Source organism: Giraffa tippelskirchi, chromosome 6 (assembly GCF_054371585.1).
Source record: "Giraffa tippelskirchi isolate mGirTip1 chromosome 6, T2T-mGirTip1v1.2.pri, whole genome shotgun sequence".
In the NCBI taxonomy this organism is placed as follows: Eukaryota; Metazoa; Chordata; class Mammalia; order Artiodactyla; family Giraffidae; genus Giraffa; species Giraffa tippelskirchi.
In genome coordinates this window covers 142,850,617-142,875,195 of record NC_137280.1, presented here as the reverse complement: position 1 = coordinate 142,875,195, position 24,579 = coordinate 142,850,617, and the positions used below count along the sequence as shown (strand labels likewise).

General features: G+C 40.7%; 1 protein-coding gene across 17 annotated transcripts in view; it reads left to right on the top strand.

The window, feature by feature from the left end:
• Nucleotides 1-24,579, top strand: part of RNF145 (ring finger protein 145) — a 116,719-nt gene that overhangs the window by 17,909 nt on the left and 74,231 nt on the right. For 2 of the 17 annotated variants that reach the window (XM_081500533.1, XM_081500539.1), the window contains exons 6-7: nucleotides 13,686-13,791; nucleotides 16,379-16,471. The exons of 9 other annotated variants lie outside the window; for them this stretch is intronic. The gene's annotated coding sequence lies outside the window, so the exon portion shown is untranslated. Of the gene's footprint in view, nucleotides 1-13,685; nucleotides 13,792-16,375; nucleotides 16,472-24,579 lie in introns of all 17 variants that reach the window. 6 more of the 17 variants (XM_081500535.1, XM_081500546.1, XM_081500551.1 and 3 more) reach the window with 3 other exon arrangements.

The window sequence follows — 24,579 nt, the reverse complement described above, 5'->3', positions numbered from 1 at the left end:
GCATCTTTGAAATGTACCTCATCCCACCTGGTCTTTGGTCATTATCCAGGACCCTGTCTTTACTGGTCTGGTGAGTCTCTTCTCTGGGCACATGCTGTTTTTAAGTCAAGGGGGACTCTCATTGGGTTCTTGAACGACACTGGGCCATGTCCACTTTACTCTCTTACACAGTGGGCTGCAGCTGAACTCTGAGATCTTGTCACCTCCTTGGCTCATATGGGACTTGGGTAGCAAAACCACAGATCCACTTAAGCCATACTATGAGTCTGTAATTCCCAAGTCCTTCTGGGGTTTTGCTGTTGAATTCCAACAGTCGAGCCATCTTATCCCCCAACACAGATACAACAAATTTGACTTCTTTTCTCAAGGACACTTGCTAATATTTAACTCTTTGGAATTATCTGAAATTCTCTTTCTCCCCTTGGTCCTGGAAAGTCTTGCCACAATTTTGTGCCTTCCAGATTCTTCTTAGGCCTCTGAGTATACCTTCACCATCTCTTTCTTGAACTGTTGTCCCATCTTTTGCCTATGAAATATTCAGCTTCCCAGTGTTCCATCTTCAGGCCCACTGTCTTTCTCAGTTTTCCCAGGTTACCTCTTCCACTCCCAAAGATTTGACTACTGTCTCTAAGCTAATGACTCCCAAATCTTCAGTTCCAGCCCAAAATCAATGTCCAGTTGCTATATATCTCCTCTTGATCTCTCACAAGCTAATAACAACTAGTCCCAAACTCTGTATGTATCTTCTGGAAACCTTTCTCCTGCAATTTTGTCTCTCTGTCCCTCTTTCATTCATTTGGTAGACATGATTATAAACTGCTAAAGTTATCAAGGAAAAGCGCTTAATGCTCTGAGAATGTTTCCTGTATGGGATGGCGAGTGAAGATATAACAAAAGATCCTCTCACTGAGCTATTTTTGCCACCAACATCTCGGTATCTGCACAGGTCAGGAAGCTGACTGTTACTTCTTGGCCCCAGATTTTCAGGAAAAACATGCAGAATGCATTCAGTGGGGGTTCCCACCTTGACAGAGGGGCGTGTTTTATTACTGTTTAGAACTGTTGGCAATTTAGTCATTATTGCTTTCAAATACCCCACAGAAAGTGTGTTCCCTTTTTGCCTGCACCTGGGGCAAAACACTCCAGTTGCCCTCTCCTTAGTATACCATTGAACATTTGGAGGTCTTCAACTTCTTCGCTAGTGGAGGTGATGGAATTCCAGTTGAGCTATTTCAAATCCTCAAAGGTGATGCTGTGAAAGTGCTGCACTCGATATGCCAGCAAATTTGGAAAACTCAGCAGTGGCCACAGGACTGGAAAAGGTCAGTTTTCGTTCCAATCCCAAAGAAAGGCAATGCCAAAGAATGCTCAAACTATTGCACAATTGCACTCATCTCAGAAGGCAATGGCACCCCACTCCAGTACTCTTGCCTGGGAAACCCCATGGACGGAGGAGCCTGGTAGGCTACAGCCCATGGGGTCGCGAAGAGTCAGACACGGCTGAGCGACTTCACTTTCACTTTTCACTTTCATGCACTGGAGAAGGAAATGGCAACCCACTCCAGTGTTCTTGCCTGGAGAATCCCAGGGACGAAGAAGCCTGGTGGGCTGCTTGTCTATGGGGTCGCACAGAGTCGGACATGACTAAAGTGACTTAGCAGCAGCAGCACATGCTAATAAAGTAATGCTCAAAATTCTCCAAGCCAGGCTTCAGCAACACGTGAACCGTGAACTTCCAGATGTTCAAGCTGGTTTTAGAAAAGGCAGAGGAACCAGAGGTCAAATTGCCAATATCCGCTGGATCATCGAAAAAGCAAGAGAGTTCCAGAAAAACATCTATTTCTGCTTTATTGACTATGCCAAAGCCTTTGACTGTGCAGATCACAATAAACTGTGGAAAATTCTGAAAGAGATGGGAATACCAGACCATCTGACCTGTCTCTTGAGAAACCTGTATGCAGGTCAGGAAGCAACAGTTAGAACTGGACATGGAACAACAGACTGGTTCCAAATAGGAAAAGGAGTATGTCAAGGCTGTATATTGTCACCCTGCTTATTTAACTTATATGCAGAGTACATCATGAGAAAGGCTGGGCTGGAAGAAACACAAGCTGGAATCAAGATTTCCGGAAGAAATATCAATAACCTTAGATATGCGGATGACACCACCCTTATGGCAGAAAGTGAAGAAGAACTAAAGAGCCTCTTGATGAAGGTGAAAGAGAGGGAAAAAGTTGGCTTAAAGCTCAACGTTCAGAAAACTAAGATCATGGCATCTGGTCCCATCACTTCATGGGAAATAGATGGGGAAACAGTGAAAACAGTGTCAGACTTTATTTTTTTGGGCTCCAGAATCACTGCTGATGGTGACTGCAGCCATGAAATTAAAAGACGCTTACTCCTTGGAAGGAAGGTTATGACCAACCTAGATAGCATGTTTAAAAGCAGAGACATTACTTTGACAACAAAAGTCCATCTAGTCAAGGCTATGGTTTTTCCGGTGGTCATGTATGGATGTGAGAGTTGGACGGTGAAGAAAGCTGAGCGCCGCAGAATTGATGCTTTTGAACTGTGGTGTTGGAGAAGACTCTTGAGAGTCCCTTGGACTGCAAGGAGATCCAATCAATCCATCCTAAAAGAGATCAATCCTGGGTGTTCATTGGAAGGTCTGATGTTGAAGCTGAAACTCCAATACTTTGGCCACCTCATGCAAAGGGTTGACTCGTTGGAAAAGACCCTGATGCTGGGTAGGATTGTGGGCGGGAGGAGAAGGGGACAACAGAGGATGAGATGGTTGGATGGCATCACCGACTCGATGGACATGGGTTTGGGTAGACTCTGGGAGTTGGTGATGGACAGAGAGGCCTGGCGTGCTGCAATTCATGGGGTCGCAAAGAGTCGGACACAACTGAGCGACTGAACTGAACTGAACTGAACTTCCTCGCTTTATTCCTTTCTATAATACCTTTCAGGTAAGGACCTAAGCTGAATTAGGGTCTACCTTGGTGGTCCAGTGGTTAAGACTGTGCACTCCCAGTGCTGGGGATACAGGTTCCATCCCTGATGGAGACTCCCTGCTTGGTGCAAGGTGCAGCCAAATAAAAAATAAAGCTGAATCACTGTGCCACTTCTCACTTCTGTGTCTTTTGTCATGCTCTCCCTTCTGCCTGAAATTCCCTCACTCCATGCACACACTTCATCTGGTTTCCCCCTATCCATTAAGCTTCAGATTAATATCATTCCCCCAGTAGCTGCCTCTGTTCCTCCAATACCGAGTTGTGTCCCCTCCTTGAATTTCCATAGCATCTTCTAAATACTACTGAATTCCTGCATTATCCAGTTTGCCCCCTAATCTGTTTTTGACTTTATCTGCCCTAACTGGTCTTCCCCAGTGGCTCAGAGGTAAAGAATCCACCTTCATTGCAAGAGACACCATAGATGTGGGTTTGATCTCTGGGTTGAGAAGATTCCCTGGAAGAGAAAATGGTAACCAACTTCAGTATCCTTGCCTGAGGAGCCTGGCGAGCTATAGTTTGTGAGATTGCAAAGAGTCAGACATGACTGAGCACACACCCTACCCCAATGACTCTGCCCAAGTTATTCATTTTATCTCCAGAATTTAGGGAACTACTTGTCACATAGAATGCCTTCAACAAAGGTTTACTGAAAGAGTGAAAAATAATGAAATCATTATTTTATTTTATTCTTTTTTTTTTTTCCAGTTCTTTTGAGATATAGTTGACCCACAGTACTGTGTAAGTTTAAGGTGTACAGCATGATGATTTGACTTAAATAATCATGAAATGATGACCACAATAAGTTCAGTGAGCATCCATCCTCTCACATAGATGCACATAGATGCAAAAGAAAAGAAGAAAAATTCCTTGTGATGAAAACTCTTAGAATTTATTCTCTTAGCAACTTTAATGTGATGAGCAGTGCTCATCATATTAATCACTTTGTACATTATATCCCCAGTGCTTAGCTTATAACTGGGAGTTTGTACCTTTTGACCACCCTCATCCAGTTTCCCTTTTCTCCCTGCCTCTTGTAATCACAAACATGATCTCTTTTTCCGTGAGTTTCTTTATGTTTAAAATATAATTGATCTACCGCACTATGTTAGTTTATGATGTACAACATAGTAATTCAACATTTCTGTACATTACAAAATGATAACCCTGATAAGTCTAGTTACCGCCTGTCACCATACAAAGATAATACATTATTATTGACTATATTCCCCATGCTGTACATTTCATCCCAATGACTCATTTATTTTATAACTAGAAATTTGTGTCTCTTAATGTCACTCACCTATTTCACTAACTCCCCTCACACCCGTCTCCTCTGGCTACTACCTGTATGTTCTCTGTATCTGTGACTCTGTTTCTGTTTTGTTATGTTTGTTCATTTGTTTTGTAGATTCCACATGGAAGTGAAATATTATATTTTTCTTTTTCTGTCTTATTTTACTTAGGATAATACCCTCTGAGATCCACCCATGTTTTTCCGAGTGGCAAAGTTTTATTCTCTTTTATAGCTAAGTAATATTCCATTATATATATATATAGATAAATAGATAGATAGATAGATAGATAAAGGAGATGTGATATATATCCATTCATCTATTGGTGGACACTTAGTTTACTTTCATATCTTGGCTGTTGTGAATAATGATGCAATGAACACAGGGATGCATATCTTTTAGAATTAGTGTTTTTGTTTTCTTTGGATAAATACCCAGCAGTGGAATTGCTGGATTGTATGGTGGTTCCATTTTTAATTTTTTGAGGAACCTCCAAGTGTTTTCTATACTGGCTGAGTCAACTTGCATCCCACCAACAGTGTACGAGGATTCCCTTTTCTTCTCATCCTTGCCAACACTTGTTTGTTGTCTTTTTGATAATAACCATTCTGACGGATATGAGGTGATATTTCATCATGGTTTTGATTTGCGTTTTTCTGATGATAAGTGATGTTGAGCATTTGGTGGTCACCTGTGTGTCTTCTTTGGAAAAAGTGTCCATTCAGGTCCTCTGTCCATTTTTTAATTGAGCTGTTTGGTTTTTTTAGTATGTTGTATGAGTTTTTTATACATTAACCACTTATCAGATATATCATTTGCAAATATCTACTCCCATACAGTAGGCTGCCTTTTCAGTTTTTTCTTTTTTTTGCTTGTTTGTTTTTTAATATTTATTTTTATTTATTTGTTTGGCTGCAGTGGGTCTTCATTGTGGCATAGAAGACCTTCAATCTTCGTTGCAGCCTGTGGGATTTTTTAGTTGCAGCATGCAAATTTAGTTGTGACATGTGGGATCTAGATCCCTGACCAGGAGTTGAGCCAGGGTCTCCTGCATTTAGAGTGTGAGTCTTAGCCAGTGGATGCTCAGCGGAGTCCCTGCCTTTTCTTTTTGTGGATAGCTTCCCTCACTGTGTAAAATCTTTTTAATTTGATGTAGTCTCATATGTTTATTTTTGTTTTTTTTCACCCTTGTCTGAGGAGACAGATCTAAAAAAACTATAGCTGAGGCTGCTGTCAAAGAATATATTGCCTATATTTTCTTTTAGTTTTATGGCTTCAGGTCTTACATCTAAGTCTTCAATCCATTTTGAGTTTGTTTTTTAATTTTTTATATATTTATGCTTTTATGCAATTATCTTTTAAATATTGATTAGGTGTTAAGACATTTAGTACTTCTGAAATGCTAAATGTATGAGCCTATAATAAAGGGTATTCAGTATTATTCTTGGGATATAAGTTTTCAATCCTACAGACTACTTATTTTCATGTAAAAAAAATGTTTGGAGCAGTCCCTCAGTATCTCCTTCTACTTTCTTTCCTGATGCCCTTTAGAAACCCTTCTGTGAACTTTTCAACACATCTATTGAAAGCCAAGATTGGTCTCCACCCAGGCTGCCTTGATTCTGCAACATTCACAAAGCAAAAGATGTTTTTTAGTTTTAAAGAATGTCCTTCAGATCTCTGCAGAGCTTTTGTTTTGGCAAGACAGTTACACTCAGTGACTGGGAGTTTGGGATTCAATGATAATTCCATTTATTTAATTCCACCAATAAATAGTGATAGAATTCAGAGCTACAGTAATGTGGAATTTTAAAAACATACTTGAAATCCTTGACAGCTAAAGCAGGAACACTTAAAATACATATGACAGGGAACCAAATTGTGAAATGTTCTCTCTGTTATCTTCACCAAAGAGATGTGCTCCGGAGATGATTCCTTATTCCAGCAGAGAAAATACAATCTGCTCCTCTCTTCCCATTGCTGCCATTTATAAACCAGCAGGTCCTACAGAGTTTTTTCTTCCCTATCTCTCTCATGACTATCTCTCTCATTTTAACTATAGCAGTCTAGTGAATGTTCCATAACTTCATACCATATAATATGCAGTGATTCTTTAAATAGTATTCTAGAGTTGAAATATCAAAAAGGGCCAGTACTCTAGTAAATGTATCACAACCAACTCTCTGGAGAAAGAAGCTTTCTTTGTAGCACTTGCCAGTTTTCATGGTTTAAATACTCCTACCAAGGCAGTTTTCATACCATTAACTTGGCGTCACTGAATGATGAATTAGGGAGAGGTGCATATGATCAGCTTTTATGAGCCTGAGCATTGTGTTTCAGGTTAGCTCCAGCTCACTGCAGGCTGGAAGACTGATTTTGCTCGAGCACCATTTAAATCAAGCTGCTCTCAGATTTAGGAATCTACCTAAGCCTCTGCTGCTTACCATGGAAACAGCAAGCATGATCTGTCTGCAAATATTATGCTAGGCCACTTGATTGAAGACTGGATTAGCCATTTAAATGATCTCTTGCTTCCACTCTGGCTATAATTCTTCTCCATGCAGCACCCAGAATCTTCTTTTAAAAATCTACTTTGGGGACTTCCCGGTCCAATGGGTAGGGCTTCTTACTCCCAATGCAAGGGGCCCCGGTTCGATCCCTAATCAGGGACCTAGATCCTGCATGACCTGCCACAGCCAAATAAATAAATATTTTTTAAAATCCTTAATTTGATTGTGTCACCTGCAGGGAGGTAATGTTATGCCACACTAGGAACTTTGTCAGCAGTGTGTCATGGAGCAGTGCAGTTCCCATACTCAGGACCTACAATCTCTTTTTAAAATCCTCAGTGGTTTTCTGTAACAGTTAAGAACTTGTGTCGTATTTGTATTTGTATAATAGATGACATAATATGACCTCTGGGGGGTTGCATGATCAGACCCAAGCTTCCTCTCCATCCAACCCTATCTGTGCTATTCTCTCTTTGATTCCTTTTGTTCCAGGTATACATTGGACTCCTTCAGTTCCTCTACCATATCAGCTCTTTCCGGGATCCTACCTGGAACTCTTCTCTCCCTTGTTCTTCCCTTGGTAATCCCTTTTTCTAAAGTGTCTGCTCACTAGACACTTTTTTAGAAAAGCTTCCTTGAACACCTAATTGAAATTAAGTCTCTTCGGTTAGTTTCTTTCATGGCAATATATTCTTTGTCTTCAAGGCACTATAGTGGGTACTGTCAGTATGAGTTTTGGGTGGCAGTTTTTATGTCTGGAAAAAATAGCAATGATTAGTTTGGTTTTAAAATTTAATACTCCACTAAAGGTTATAATATCAAAAATCTATTCATTCTTAAGTCTGTTGACTGAAGAAAAATGCACAACCTAAAATTGAGAGTTACGTTTATTTGAGGACCTTCCTGAGGACTACAGTCTGGGTTGACAGCCTCTCAGGTAACTCTGAGGAACTATTCAGAAGAAATAAGGGAAGAGCCAGGGTATATAGAAGTTTTGACTGGAAAAAAAAAGTTGTCAAACATCAAAAAATTGCTGCTAATCTTAAAAAACCTCCAGACATTTAAAAAGTTAGTGATGTATGGGAAGATGCAAGAGTCTGAGCTCAGTGAAATCATTCCTTAGATACTTAGATATACATCTTAACTATCTTGGGCTGGTATCCTGTTTGTCTCCATTCTGAATTCCCTTCAGGGCATATCAGAGGCAACTACAGTGACTGATGGCTTGATGGTGGCAACATTTGTAGTTTACTGGAATGGCAGACAATAATTTTTATCCACAAGCCTCTGAATCCAAAATAAAAATTACATTGTTCCCTTTATAAGTAGATAACACATTTCACTTTTAAGGAGACCTTCATTAATGCATGAGGCTATTTACAAACTTAATTTTGGTTTCTCAAACATTTAAAATTGCACTTATAAATCTAATGTAATTGTCTTTAAGTCATTCAATTGTCGAACAAAAATAACTTAAGTAACTGTAATATATTAAACAAATATGGTGAATATTATATTATCTTAAATATGTCAATACTATCTTTAACTTCAGTAAAATATTCTTATTAATTGGACTTAAAATCACAAATCAAGTGATTGTTCAATTTATAGTATAATTTGAAATCACAAGGCAATTCTGTTTGATTCTCCAAAACAAGCACTCTAAACAGCAAGCATACCTCTGTTATTCCTCCACTTAAAGATCCCCTGGAGAAGGAAATGGCAACCCACTCCAATATTCTTCCCTGGACAATCACATGGACAGGGGAGCTTGGCAGGCTATAGTCCATGGGGTCGCAAGAGTAGGACACGACTTAGCGACTAAACCACCACCACAAATATATCAATATTATAAGTTTGAATTAGTTATCATCATTTACTCCATTATCTGTAATCTCAATTGTAAATCTTGGAGTTAAAATGGACAGATGAAGCAGACAGTGGTACTAAACCAAACAACTTGGGGTTATCTTTCAGGCAGGATGGCAATGAGGATACACATTGACAACATGATTTGGCTGAGGCTTAGTATTTTGTATTCTCTCAACAAACGAAGGCCTGTTTGTTCATTATAACAGGAATTCCATAGCCAGAAAGGGTCCTATATTTACTTCCCTAAATCTAGTCAAATTTACGTCTCTAATCCCTCACCTAGGTTGTTTAACTTTATAACTGGATTTATTTAATCTCTTAAATTATCTTCTAAGTTAAATTATTTCTAAGTTAGCTTATTCTTCCAAGCTGGTCCAGCTCATCTCATATTGATATTTGAATAGCATACAGTTGAATTTTCACATATCTCTTATACTTTCTATAGTGCTATTTAATGACCGAGATGGATCTGAAGCTACAAACTCAGTTCTGAAAAACTGTTACTTTTAAAAAATGTAACTCACCTTAATTAATAATTTGAGCCTCCATTCAACCAGAAATTAAAAACAATATTAGAATTGGTACTTACTCTCATTTTCTTCCTGGGGTCCTAGGATACTTAGTGCCATGACATTAGGGGAGAGGGAGTATGGTTCTTGACTGTCATTCAAGCTGATGTCTGCTGTGAAGTCCCTTGTCCCCTCAGTTTCCCAGTGACAGCCTACACTGGCCTCTTCTGCCACCTTCTGGCTCTCATCTGTAGGACCCTCCAGGTACAGGTCTGCCTTGCTGCTTCCATTTATCTCTTAGGCCGGGGGCAATCCATACTGCTGCTCTTGCACCATGCTGAGCTTCAGAAAACTATGTGTTTTATAATACAAAATATATATACTTGGTTTTGGTTCCTGGTTCCTGGCACAGAATTCGTAAAACCCTGGGCATTTCCAATAGGAATGTCTTTAAAAAAAAAACCCACAACATTATTTATTTGTACTTCTGGCTGCCCTTGGTCTTGGTTGCTGCTCTAAGTTCAGTTCGGTCGCTCAGTCGTGTCCGACTCTTTGCGACTCCATGGACTGCAGCACGCCAGGCCTCCCTGTCCATCCCCAACTCCTGTAGTTCACTCAAACTCATGTGGATTGAGTCAGTGATGCCATACAAGCATCTCATCCTCTGTCGTCCCCTTCTCCTCCTGCCTTCAATCTTTCCCAGCACCAGGTCTCTTCCAGTGACTCAGCTCTTTACATCAGGTGGCCAAAGTATTGGAGTTTCAGCTTCAACATCAGTCCTTCCAATGAATATTCAGGAATGATTTCCATTAGGATGGACTGGTTGGATCTCCTTGCAGTCCAAGTGACTCTCAGAGTCTTCTCCAACACCATAGTTCAAAAAAGCATCAATTCTTTGGTGCTCAGCTTTCTTTATAGTCTAACTCTCACATTCATACAAGGCTACTGGAAAAACCATAGCCTTGACTAGACGGACCTTTGTTGACAAAGTAATGTTTCTGTTTTTTAATATACTGTCTAGGTTGGTCATAACTTTTCTTCCAAGGAGCAAGCGTCTTTTAATTTCATGGCTGCAGTCACTGTCCACAGTGATTTTGGACCCCAAGAAAATAAAGTCTATCACTGTTTCCATTGTTTCCCAATCTATTTGCCATGAAGTGATGGGACCAGATGCCATGATCTTAGTTTTCTGAATGTTGAATTCTAAGCCAACTTTTTCACTCTCTTCTTTCACTTTCATCAAGAAGCTCTTTAGTTCTTCTCTTTCTGCCATAAGGGTGGGGTCATCTGCATATCTGAGGTTATTGATATCTCTCCCTGCAATCTTGATTCCAGCTTGTGCTTCACCCAGTCCAACATTTCTCATGATGTTCTCTGCATATAAGTTAAACAAGCAAGGTGACAATATACATCCTTGGCGTACTCCTTTCCTAATTAGGAACCAGTCTGTTGTTCCACGTCCAGTTCTAACTGTTGCTTCTTGACCGGCATACAGATTTCTCAGGAGGCAGGTCAAGTGGTCTGGTATTTCCATCTCTTGAAAAATGTTCCACAGTTTATTGTGATCCACACAGTCAGAGGCTTTGGCATAGTCAACAAAGCAGAAGTAGATGTTTTTCTGGAACTCTCTTGCTTTTTTTGATGATCCAAAGGATGTTGGCAATTTGATCTCTGGTTCTTCTGCCTTTTCTAAATGCAGCTTGAACATCTGGAAGTTCACAGTTCATGTACTGTTGAAGCCTGGCTTGGAGAATTTTGAGCATTACTTTAATAATTGTACGGTAGTTTGAGCATTCTTTGGCATTGCCTTATTTAGAATTGGAATGAAAACTGACTTTTCCAGTCCTGTGGCCACTGCTGAGTTTTCCAAATTTGCTGGCATATTGAGTGCAGCATTTTCACAGCATCATTTTTTAGGATTTGAAATAGCTCACCTGGAATTCTGTCACCTCCACTAGCTTTGTTTGTAGTTATGCTTCCTAAGGCACACTTGACTTCACATTCCAGGATGTCTGGCTCTAGGTGAGTGATCATACATACCATCATGATTATCTGGGTTGTGAAGATCTTTTCTGTATAGTTCTTCTGTGTATTCTTGCCACTGCTTCTTAATATCTTCTGCTGCTCTCAGGCTTTCTCTAACTGTGGCTGGGGGAAGGCGGAGGCGCTATTCTTTGTTGCAGTGTGAGAACTTCTCATTGTGGTGGCTTCTCTTGTGGAGCATGAATTGTAGAGCATGGGCTTCAGTAATTGTGGAGCACCGGCTTCTTGTCTCACAGAATATGGGATCCTCCCAGGTTTGAGCTGTGTCCCCTGAATCGCAGGCGGACTCCCAATCACTGGACCACCAGGGGAGTCTAGTAATGTCTTTTGTTATTTGTAACAAGCCCCTTTCTTTCAAACCTGAATTTATGCTAATGAGGTGATTCTTCAGTTCTCAGACAGCTTCAGGATGGGGGCTGGTCACTAGAGGTACCAACCAGAATTGCTTAGTTGCTCAGTCGCATCCAACTCTTGCGACCCCATAGACTGGAGCCTGCCAGGCTCCTATGTCCATGGGATTCTCTAGGCAAGAAAAGTGGAGTGGGTTGCCATTTCCTTCTCTGGGGGATCTTCCCGACCCAGGGATCTAACTCAGGTCTCCTGCATTTCAGTCAGACTCTTTACCGACTGAGCTGTGAGGGAAGCCCAACAACATGGTTAGAAGGTTGGAACTTCCAGCCACATCTCCAACCTTGGGGAGGGGAGAGGGGCAATAGATTGAGTTCAGTCACCAATGGCCAGTGATTTTACCAATCACGGCTATGTAATAAAACTTTAATAAAATCTTCAGATCAGTGAAGTTTGGGGCTCTTCCAGGTTGGTGAACAAATACATCAATCTACTAGGAGGATGGTGCACCCACGGAGGATATGGAAACTCTCTACGCTCCCTACCCACTTGCCTTGTTTATCTCTTTAATTTGGCTATTTCAAAATTGTATCTTTATAATAAAACTGTAATGCTAGATATAGCACTTTCCTGAATTCCATGAGTTGTTGTAGTGAATTATTGAACCTAGGGGAGGGGAAATTGTGGGAACTCCCAAATGTGTAGCCAGCTAGGCAGATGCAAGCAGCTTGGGGATCCTACTTGTGGCTGACATGCGAAATTAGAGGCATTTTTGTGGGACTGAGCCACAAACTCTCTTAACTTGTGTGTTGGAACAACTTCCATGTAATAGGATCAGAATTGGTTGAATTGTTGAACACCCTGTTGGTATCAGAGAATTAGAGAATTGGTTGTTGTTGGAAAATGATAGACTTGCTGTCAGCAAAACAATGCCAAGCTTTTTTGGAATTTTACTCCTCTGTGCCCTTGGATCACTTTACACTTTCTTTACCAAAGAGAAGCACTGGTGACTCTGTGAGGCTTGAAAGGTCAAGTGCCTAGACCTATCACAAATCCATTTTTACTCTGAGGCTGGTTGGCTTGCTGGGCTGCATGTGAGAAGCGAGCTCCATTTTCTGCTTTCATGCACCACAGGCCTACCTTGGATGTCTGTCATTCACTGGAGCATGGCCTGGCAGTGAAAGAGGATAGAGGCTCCTTTGCCCAGAGATCCAGCAGCACCTAAGCTCTAATCACCTACCTTCTGACACTCCTCTTCTCCAACCTGGAAATGTGCTAGTCTCTGGGCGAGGAAGATTTGCTCTGACTCATCGGGTATTTTCCAAAAGTACTCTTCATGCCAGAGTTACATTCTGTACCTCTTGAAGACTGGGATTTTAAAGTCAAGAGCTGGGGCAAGATTCCTACTAGTTATTTATTGGGTTCTGCTGTGTTGTACTTTTCTGAGTCATTACATACAGAATACTAAGCTGAGTAAATGAGTAAGGGCCAGAGGGGGACAGCAAATACTGGGAGCAGAAACCACATTAATTCATGTTACGAGAATATTAACCCAGTACACACTTTGGTAGTTTGCTTGGCAATTGCAGATGTTTATGGACTATTACTATTTGATGTCCTTCTTCCACTAGATTGTAAACACCAGGGGAGCAGAGATTATATCTCTCTTGCTCATATTGTATAAGAATCACCTAGATTGTACTTACATGTGTCCTCAGTTGTGTCTGACTCTTTGTGACCCCATGGATGGTAGCCACTAGGCTCCTCTGTCCATGGGATTCTCCAGGCAAGAATACTGGAGTGGGTTGCCATTTCCTATACTTAGCACCCAGTAGAAACTTGATAAATATCTGTTGAAGGTATAAATGAATTTAAACTTCTTAAGTTGACATTCAATATGTTTAACCAAATAATGATGACTCCCTGCTCTGATAAACTAATTTTACTCTGGTATTGACCAAGTTTCCACATCACCTGAATTAGTATAGTTACTGGCCTCTGTCCCTTATTCAAAACTGGATCACTCTGTTGAATATATTCTTTGCTAAGTGTCTTTTCTCCCCTCTAATAATTTATCATCTTCTCTACTTTCAGACTGTGTCTTAAAACTGACCTCCGAACAGCCTTCCATGATTGACTTTACTTATATGTTCACTCATTTTCATTCATTCATCTATTAAAAATATATACAGAATAATTGGTATGTATTGGATACTCTAGGCATTGAGGAAATAACTGTAACTAAGACAGAAGTCTCTGCTCAAATAAACGAATACATAAATAAGGTATTTTCAAACAATGACAAATGCTATTAAAACAAAAACATAGGGCAGTGTGATAGAAAGTGGTTGGGGAACAACATTAAGTAAGGGTTGAGCTGAGACCTGCATAATAAGAAGATGTGAGGGTGGAGCATTTATGACAGCATTTCCAGCTTGAAGATGAACAGGTACAAAGGACAGTACAGGCACAAGGTTAGGGTATTCTGGGAAAAGCAGAGGTGAGGTCATGTCCAGAGCTATGTGAGCAAAAAGAGAGTGGTAGGAGTGAAGACAGAGAGGTGAGCAGAGCCAGATCAAGCAGGGACTTGTAGACTAAGAACAAGAGTATGCATTTTATTCTAAATGTAAGCAGGTACTTTGAAGGCTTTGAAACTGGGTGTGTCATTTTGATTTATGTTTCAAAAAACTCATTTATCTGCTGAATTACAGATAAACTACAAAAGAGAAAGCAGAAAGACCAGGTGGAAGTTAACTGCAGTAATTTGAGAGATGATGATAACTCATTGTGAACTAGGATGGTAGTGAAAATGGAGAGAAATGGGCAGATTGGGGATTTATTGATTTATTAATTGGCTCACTGATGGATTTTTGGGGGGTGGGAATAGAGGCAAGGATGGATGAAGGAAGAGCAGAATCAAATTTGATTTCTACACATTTTAGTTTGAGAAACTGGGTGTTGGTGGTACCATATATAATACTAAAGTGTGGAAACAGGGAAGGAAAGACTAAGGTGGTAGTTTAAGATTAAGGTGTGTTGCCATCCTTTAATGGACTGGAACCTGGTGGTCCAGAGTCAACGATAAGAAAGTAAAAGAGAGAAAGAGGCTAAAATTCCCTGGTTTACGCAGAGAACCAGTAAAGCCTTAGCACAAGGCTTGTACCGCTCACGAAGGCACAGGGCGTCCTCTCGAGGAGGTCTTGAAAGCCTGGGCAGGAAAGTGAGCTCAGCAGGCCTCCACGCTCCAGAGAACTAGCCCAAGAAAGAGAGAATGAGAGAGAGAAAGAGAGAAAGACACGGGGACCCAAGCCTCTGGTGGAGCAAGGTTGCTTTATTCAACATTGTGTGAATATATATACTGTTTTACAAGGTAGCTTTTTCAGTCAAGATAAAGATCAAAAGACCAAACTTACAAGTTACCAAGGAAACAAGGAGTAATAGGGGTCATAAAGCTAGGAGACAATCCATATCAAAAGAAAGAGGGTTGTAAATAATCACTTTCATCTATGGAAAAGCTAATGAAGGAAATCCATGCATGCATTCCATCACATGATCTCAGTCCTGGGAGCAGCATGCTGCTCCACTCCACTGGTCCCTGTTACCAGGAACTGATAAGGAACAAAGGGCTCATGAGAGACAGAAAACATCACACAGGAATCCTTCTGTTAAATGTTCCCTGACAATTAACTGATAAGGAACAGAGGATTTATGAGAGACAGAAAACAGCTCACAGGAATCCTCCTGTTAAAGGTTCCCTGACAAAGGGGCATTCTATTTAGTTCACGTCCAGACATTTGTTGACGTCTAGTTGCAGATGTGAAGTATGTAGTTGAATATGTGATCCTGGAGCCCAGTAAAAAGCCAGAATATAGAATGGTCAAGAGAGGAGGCTTTGGACCCAGTTCACCCAGTTTCAAATCCTGGCTCCTCTTTGCTATGAGGGCTTGAACAATTTACTTAACTTCTTTGTGCTTCGGTTTCTTCATCTGTGAATTAGGGATAAAAACAGTGCTCAGCCCGTAAGCTTGTTGTAAGAATTAAATGAGTTAATACATATAAAGCTGAGCATGGCCTGCACATGGTAAGTATTCAATAAGTGTTAGTTACCATTATCAGTGTGTGGCTAGGATCTGAGTGTAGATGAGGGCTGGAGCATAAAGTTTGGGAGTCATCAGTGAAATTTCAAAATCATGATATTATTTGATGGGTATTCCTTCAGGAGATAGTGGATTTAGAGAAGGCCTGAGGACCCTGAGCCAAACCTTGGGTGATTGCAACATTTAGAGGGAAGGGAAAACAAAGTAGCTACCAAAGAAGAAAGAGAAGGAGCCAGCCAGGAAGCAGGAGGAAAGCCAGCAGTGAGCCATCACAGAAACTGTACTGTGTTGAATAGTGTATTTCCCACTCCCTGCCCCCTACTACCCTCTGGATTCATGTCTACCTGGAATCTCAGAATGTGACTATATTTGGAAATAAGGTTTTTGCACATATAAGTCATTCAATTCAGATGACATCATTACTGGGTTATGGTGTACCCTGGGTCTAAAGACTGATATTCTGTACGGATGCCATGTGATGATGGATGAATCATCTATAAACCAGGGGACACCAAGGATTTCTGGGAACTGCCAGAAACTAGAAAGATGCAGGGTATGAGTCTTCCCTAGAGCCTTCAGAGGGAGCATATCCCTGTCAGTACCATGATTTTGGACTCTTAGCCTCCTAAACTGTTAGAAATAAATTTCTGTTGTTTAAGCCACCCAATTTGTGGTAATTTGTTACAGCAGGCCTAGGAATTCAATGCAGAAAACAAGAAATGGACGTGTTTTATGAAGGAGGTTTAATGAACCCATGGTATGCTGGCTGAGAAGGAGACTAAGGTGAGGACTGGCGAGGGACCGTTGGATATGACAGTGAGGAAGACTTTGATGACCTTTCTGGGAACAGTTTCAGCTGAATATTCAGGATGGAATTCTTATTAGAGTGAATCGGGGGGAGACTGGGGAGGAAGGAAGTTGAGACAGTGGCTGTAGACAACTTTTCAGAACATGTTCACAGTGGGGATGATAGTTGTGGGGTACAAAGTCAGGGGAAGATTTTTTTTTAACAATTACCATCCTAAGTATGTTTTTATGCTAGTGGCAGTCATCCAGTAGTGAGAAAAGTTGATGGTACAAAGGAGAAAGGGAATTACTACAGATTCAGGTCTTTGAGAAAGCCAGAGAGGCTGAAATTCAGATCACTCAGTAGAGGATCTGGTCTTTGATAGAAGAAGGGAACTTTCTTCTACTGTACAAGAAGGAAGCCCCAGAATATCATTCTAAACACTGGTGGATTTCCGGTGGAAGGATGAGGAATTTGATAGACTGCTTCTATTTTCTCAGATACTCACTCAGCTAAAAGTGAGTGGAGGAGAGAGAGGATGGGTGGTATTGGAGGTTGGAGTAGAAAGTAGAGTGAACCACTCTGGGGAATGGAGAACAAACTCATCAGGACAATGCAGTGGATTTGTGGAGCAGTGCTGAGGGCTAAGTTCTGAGATTTGTGATCAGTTGTGTGGTTTATCCAGCCATATCAGCCTTGCAGATGCAGGGCAGATAGAGGGGAAAGAAAGTTAAGGACATTTACAAACAAGACATTTAAATGGTAGACTATAGAATCTGTGGGCTTCCCAGGTGGCTCAGTGGTAAAGAATCCACTTGGCAAGCAGGAGACATGAGTTTGGTTCATGGGTTGGGAAGATTCCCTAGGAAAGGAAATGGCAACCCATTCTAGTATTCTTGGCTGGGAAATCCCATGGACAGAGAAGCCTGGCAGGCTATACTCCATGGGATTGCAAAAGAGCTGTACACGACTTAGAGACTACACAACAACAACAATAGAATCTATGGTGGGTAAAGAGAGATGTAAAGACCTACGAGGGATATGTAAAGAGTTGGTAGGTTCAGTGGATTGGAAGCTTGGTGCTGAGAAGAACATGAGTGTGGGCACTATAAAAAAACAGAATCAGCATATTTGTAGGAGAGACCAGAGAGAAAGATGCTCAAAATAGAAATTTTAGAAGTTGATGTTAAAAGACAGCTTGAGAGGTAACTATGGGCATAGGTGGGTTGGAGGGAAAAATCGTTTAAGTGAGGGGGTTAAACTAGGAGATTGGGGAGGGAAGAATGGGAAACAATTGCTCAATCGGCACAGGATTTCCTTTGGGATGATGAAAATGTTCTGGAACTAGGGAGAGATAAGTTGTACAACATGGTGAATGTACTACATGTCACTGAATTTTTCACTTTAAAATAATTGATTTTATTGTATGTAAATTTCACCTCAATAATAATAAAAAAAATAATAAAAAACACATGGATTTTCTATGTGGTTGCTGAAGTTACCAAGAATGAGGACACCAGCAGAGATAGAGAAGAACTCAGTGAGCCAGGCAGAAGGTTATCAGTGAACTGGGGAGAGTGACTAAGCATGAAGTCATACCATTCCTACTGTTGGCAACAGTGTGTCATCCTGTAAATTTGTTTCTGGCTTGCTCCATGTTCACTCAACCAGATTTTAAAAGACTTAACTATATACAGTATCCTAAACAGAAGGGAATGAAGGTGAGAGGGTAAAAGAAAAATAAACATTGACTCATACCATGAAAGCATTTATAATCAAGCAAAGGAGAAGATACACAAAAAGCAGCTTTAAAACAAGGCAGTATAAGTAGTCCATCCATCTAACATCAGTAAGAGGTTTGAAGGCAGGAATTATCTGTTTCATTTATATCATACTTAACATCTTCAGAAACTATGTGTTCCGATTCATTTATATCCTATCTAGCATCTAAGAAATGCTAAGAATGTGCTTTATAAATATTGACTGACATTTAGTCTCTTTAGTATCCTTGAATAGTGAAGTTATAAGCATAGTAAGCCAAAGTAAAAACATCAATAATAACAATAGGTAATGCTGCTTTTCTTGTGCCCAGAATTGTTCAAAGCAATATATGTATTGTGTGTGTGTGTGTGTGTGTGTGTGTGTGTAAAATGTAATCTATGAGTAAGGTGTTATTTCATGGGAAATTAGGCACAGGAAGGTTGAGAAACTTGCTCAAACCCACACAGCTAAGAAGTAGCAGGACCAGACTATGAACCCAGACAGAGTAACTCCTGGCTCCACTCTTTTAGCTACCATCTCCCTCTTCTACTTAAGAAAAGGAACTTTTCCATACTGTACTCTGAAGTCTGTGTCCCAAAGCAAACTTTCTCATTTTGTGCAGTCTTATACAGACATCAAAGAGTGCTCACAGGACATATTTCTGAAGAATTACTCTCCTTCTTATTTGTATAGGTAGTTCAGGGAAGAATAATGACAATGGATTCATTACCAAAGGGAGACCAGTGGAGGTTGAGTTCTAGACTCTGAGAGGTGGCTCTTTGTACAAACTTATTACCTCTCTGGAATGGTCAGTCTGACAGAGGGCAGGGTACAGTAGTCAGGGATGCAACGCAACCAACCCAGATGTGTCTGTGTTTAATCTGAGCTATGCTCTTGACTAGTTAGTTGTGTGACTTCTGGTAAGTTACTTAACCTCTCTCTACCTCAGTTTCCTCATTTTAAAGGTGGAGATAATTATTCTACCTACTTCCTAGGGTTTTTTGTGAGATTAAGTGTGATGATTCATGTAAACCACCTCGTCCAGAACCTAGAGCAGAGTGAAGGCCCAATACAAACTACTCTCCTGCACACACTCTTTACTGCTGCTCCATTTCTTGTTAAAGTACAAACTCCTTAGCATGGCCTGGAAGGTCTTTCCTTAATTCCTGAACCGACTCCAGCTTACCTCATCACTGTCCACTTTTCCTCTGTAAATCTGTGTTTATGTGCATGTGTGTGTGAGTCGCTCAGTTGTGTCCAATTTTTTGTGACCCCATGTACTGTAGCTGCTCAGGCTCCTCTGAAGTGGGTTGCCATTCCCTTCTCCAGGGGACTGTAAATCTGAGATCCTGTCATAAATGTATGTTTGTCATTCTTGCATGTACTTCACACTCTGGGGGTACCCAGCAATATTCCTAATGTAGTTAAAACACAATCCAATTCTGTTACCCACTAGCCCTTAGCATTTTTATTCAGAACAGGTAATTTTGCCCTGCCCTCCAGTGTAAACATGGGCAGATCCCAAGACTTCTTAATTAGTGTGGAGTGCTACTCATTTTATAAGTCACAAATAACAGTGTTGATTTGTAGTTAGAATGTGTCTAGTTAAGGAATTAGTTGAATGCCTTCATCTCTGTTCAAAAAATGAGAGTTCTCTCCATGTGAAGGCCTGTGGTCACCTTCTGTTTTCTCCTCACTCACTTCCTCCCTGTGCAATAGCAGCTGTATCAGACTCCACCTGGGTGGAAGCCACCTGAAGCAGGACAGGTCAGGGAGAGGCTGTTCTTACTTGTTAACATGTCTTCAGTTTCTCTGAATCTGGCAGGTAGCTAAACTTGGGTCTTTCTTTTCTAGTGCCTCATGCACATCCTTTTTTAAAATTATAATTTATTCTTTGCTTTTTAAATAGCAGCTTATTGAAAAGGATATTTGCAGGGGTCCTCAACCTCTGGGATTAATGACTGATAATCTGAGGTGGAGCTGATGTAATAATAATAGAAATAGAGTACACAATAAATGTAATGCACTTGAATTGTTCCAAAACCATCCCTCTACCTCAAGTCCATGGAAAAATTGTCTTCCACAGATTATTCTGTCTTCCACAAACAAAAAGGTTGGTGACCACTGGATATATAGCAGAAAGTGATATAATTGATAGAAGAGGACCCACAATATCAAATTACTCTAATTGCTCTGAAAACTACTCAATACAGTGACTAGAATAGGGGCCTCATTGCAGAGTGCACAAGCTCCTTCCACACTGGTTACTAGTTATTTTGTAGAATCTGAACAGTCAGCACGCTAATACTACTACTTCAAGTAGTGGAAGCTAGCTGGCTTTTTTGTTTTGTTTTTTAATTGAAGTATAGTTGATTTACACTGTTAATTTCAGGTGAACTGTGCCAAGTCGCTCAGTCATGTCCAAATCTTTGCGACCTCATGGACTGTAGCCCACCAGGCTCCTCTGTCCATGGGATTCTCCAGGCAAGAATACTAAAGTGGGTTGCTATTTCCTACTCCAGAGGATCTTCCCTATCCAGGGATCAAACGCAGGTCTCCCGCATTGCAGGCAGATTCTTTACCGACTGAGCCACCAGGGAAGCCAAATAATACAGCAAAGTGATTCAATTACACAAATATATATATATATATATATATATACACACACACATATACACATATATATACATACACACACACACACACATATATATTCAGATTCTTTTCACTCAGCAGTGGCCAAAGGACTGGAAAAGGTCAGTTTTCATTCCAATCCCAAAGAAAGGCAATGCCAAAGAATGTTCAAACTACTGCACAGTTGCACTCATCTCACACACTAGCAAAGTAACGCTCAAAATTCTCCAAGCCAGGCTTCGACAGTACATGAACCATGAACTGCCAGATGTTCAAGCTAGATATAGAAAAGCCAGAGGAACCAGAGATCAAATTGCCAATATCTGTTGAATCATAGAAAAAACAAGAGAATTCCAGAAATACATATACTTCTGCTTTATTGATTACACCAAACCTTTGACTATGTGGATCACAGCAAACTGGAAAATTCTTTAAGAGATAGGAATATCAGACCACCTGACCTGCCTCCTGAGAAATCTGTATGCAGGTCAAGAGACAGCCGTTAGAACTGGACATGGAACAACAGACTGGTTCCAAACTGGGAAAGGAGTATGTCAAGGCTGTATATTGTCACCGTGCTTATTTCACTTACATGCAGACATGACTGACGTGACTTAGCAGCAGCAGCAGTAGCAGCGTACGTCATGCGAAATGCTGGGCTAGATGAAGCACAAGCTGGAATCAAGATTGCCAGAAGAAATATCAGTACCCTCAGATATGCAGATGACACCACCCTCATGGCAGAAAGTGAAGAGGAACTGAAGAGCTCTTGATGAAAGTGAAAGAGGAGAGTGAAAAAGCTGGCTTAAAACTCAACATTCAGAAAACGAAGATCATGGCATCCAGTTCCATTACTTCATGGCAAATAGATGGGGAAACAATGGAAACAGTGACAGACTTTATTTTCTTGGGCTCCAAAATGACTGCAGATGGTGATTGCAGGCTTGAAATTAAAAGACGCTTGCTCCTTGGAAGAAAAGCTAGGACCAACCTAGACAGCAAAAGCAGAGATATAACTTTGCTAACAAAGATCGGTCTAGTCAAAGCTATGGTTTTTCCAGGAGTCATGTATGGATGTGAGAGTTGGACTATAAAGAATGCTGAGTGTGGAAGAATTGATGGTTTTGAACTGTGGTGTTGGAAAAGACTCTTGAGAGTCCCTTGGACTGCAAGGAGATCTAACCAGTCCATCCTAAAGGGAATCAGTCCTGAATATTCACTGGAAAAACTGATGCTGAAGCTGAAACTCCAATACTTTGGCCACCTGATGTGAAGAACTGACTTCTTGGAAAAGCCCCTGATGCTGGGAAAGATTGAAGACAGGAGGAGAAGGGGATGACAGAGGATGAGATGGTTGGATGACATCACTGACTCGATGGACAGGAATTTGAGCAAGCTCTGAAAGTTGGTGATGGACAGGGAGGCCTGGCGTGCTGCAGTCCATGGGGTTGCAAAGAGTCGGACACGACTGAGCGACTGAACTGAACTGAGTGTGTATATGTTCTAGTTTATCCCTCCCCTGGCCTTCCCCTTTGGTAACCGTAAGTTTTCTATGTCTGTGGGTCTATTTCCATAAAAAGCTAGCTGACTTTTTATTACTGGTCAACTATGGTAAGAAGCTGGTGGACCTCCATGTGTTGTTTGAGAATTCTTAATTCTAGTATCAATGACCTGGATGGGTACATCTCTGTTCTAGGTGATCACATGTGACCCTATGAATAGGATTTTTACCTCCAGCTTCTCAGTACCGGCTCCTTCTTTCCTTGTGTTTAGTCCTATGGTATAGGACCCTGGACAACCAGAACCAGCCCTGTTTCTCATGTGGCATACATCAGGTCCCTGAGAAACACACACACACTGACAAACTCGAGCAATGCTCCTGCATCCCAAAGCAGCCGCTTCTCTTCTATAGCCATGGGTAGCTTTCACTTTCACAGGGGGGCACCAGGCACCAGCCGTACACAGGGAATACATTTTAGCCTCTGTGAATGGTCCCTTGAAAGATCACATCATCCCTAGACTAGAGCAGGAAGTATTATCTCCCCCTCCCCCGCCAGAAGCCTTGCTTTCCTCAGAAGTACTGACAGCAATAGCTCCCTCCAAAGAAACCTTTCCAAAATTCTGTCCCTGCTCACCATTTGATAACCTTATCTAGCTAAAGGGGTCCAGGAATCTTGGAACTAGTTTGCTCACATTCCTTTTATAAATTATGGCCACTGGGGAGCTTGCCTCATACTTAAACTGGTCTCTGAATCTTGATTTTTTGGCACTTAATTTGGCACTGAGATTCCATCTTATCATCTGAAATGTGTGTGTCACGTGTGTGCTCTCCTTCCCTCTATTTGCTTGCTCTTGACTCACCTAGCTGACCCTTGTCTATTTTCAACACTTAGAATGTCTCTCCCTTCCTCCTAACCCATAACCCCACAAAATGGGTTCTCTTCTGTTTGTATTTCCATGGTAACCTTTGCCCACCTTTATCATAACCAGTCCAGTTCATTCTGTGTTAAAACCATTCCTATGTTTGTCCCTAACCTCATGAGACTGGAAGTTCTGGAAGACAAGAGATTCTTGAAATTTACTGTTATATCCTCAAAGGCTAACAAAATACAATCTAAATTCACATTAGAAATAGCATAAAGACCCTCAAATATCTTAGGAATTTATGTAATAAAAAAGATATGCAAGACTTCTATGTCAAAAACTAAAAATCTCAGTGGAGTCTTGGAAAACCCAACAAGCCAAAAATCCAAATTCGATCCCATAATCGAGAAGAAAATGCAAAGAGCCAGGATCCTCTTGAAGAAAACAAAAGAAAGAAAGCCAGGAGGGGAGACTTGCTCTACCATATATTAAGACTTCTTATTTAGTCAGAGTAACTGAAATTGTTGTTATTGGCACAAGTAAAGACAAACACATCAGTGGTTTGGAATAGAAAGTTCAGGAACAGATCTCAGACACATTGATATATGACAGCAAAGGCACCACAGAGCAGTAGGAAAAACAGGCTGAAAACAACCATTAAACATAAAAATATGAAATTTAAATTAAGAAATTATGTTCATCAAAAAAACACTATTTAGAGAATGAAAAGGGAAGCTGTAGAACAAAAGACTTTTGCAGCATATATAATTTAAAAGGGGTTTGTATTCAGAATATATTGGATTGGCCAAAAAGGTCATTTGGGTTTTTTGGAAATAGGTGTTATGAAAAAACCCGGATGACCTTTTTTGGCCAGCCCGATACTAAGGATTACAAAACAAAAAGCAAAAGGTAAATAAGACAGGAGAAAATTGGGTAACAGACTAGAGCGAGTCATAAAAAAGGAAGTACAAAAGGCCACCAAACATGAAAACATACTTGACCTTGTCAGCAATTAGGGAAATGCCAAGTTAAAAACTCCACTAGAATGGCTAAAATTAAAAGGACTGACAGTCTTAATTGCAGGCCAGAATATAGAGCAGTAAGAACTCTGATAGATTGCTAATGGGAGTGTCAATTGGTACAAACATCTTGGAAGACATTTTGGAGTTATCTGAGAAAGTTGAATACAGGCAGACCCTTAGGCCCGCAGTTCTCTTCAAGAGAAGTATGTGCACATGGACACCAGGAGACAAGTGCAGAAATGTTGATATTAGCATTCAGAGTAGCCTCAAACTGGAATTTGGTTTGAACCAAAATCGGAACCAAAACTGGAATGTGTTCATGA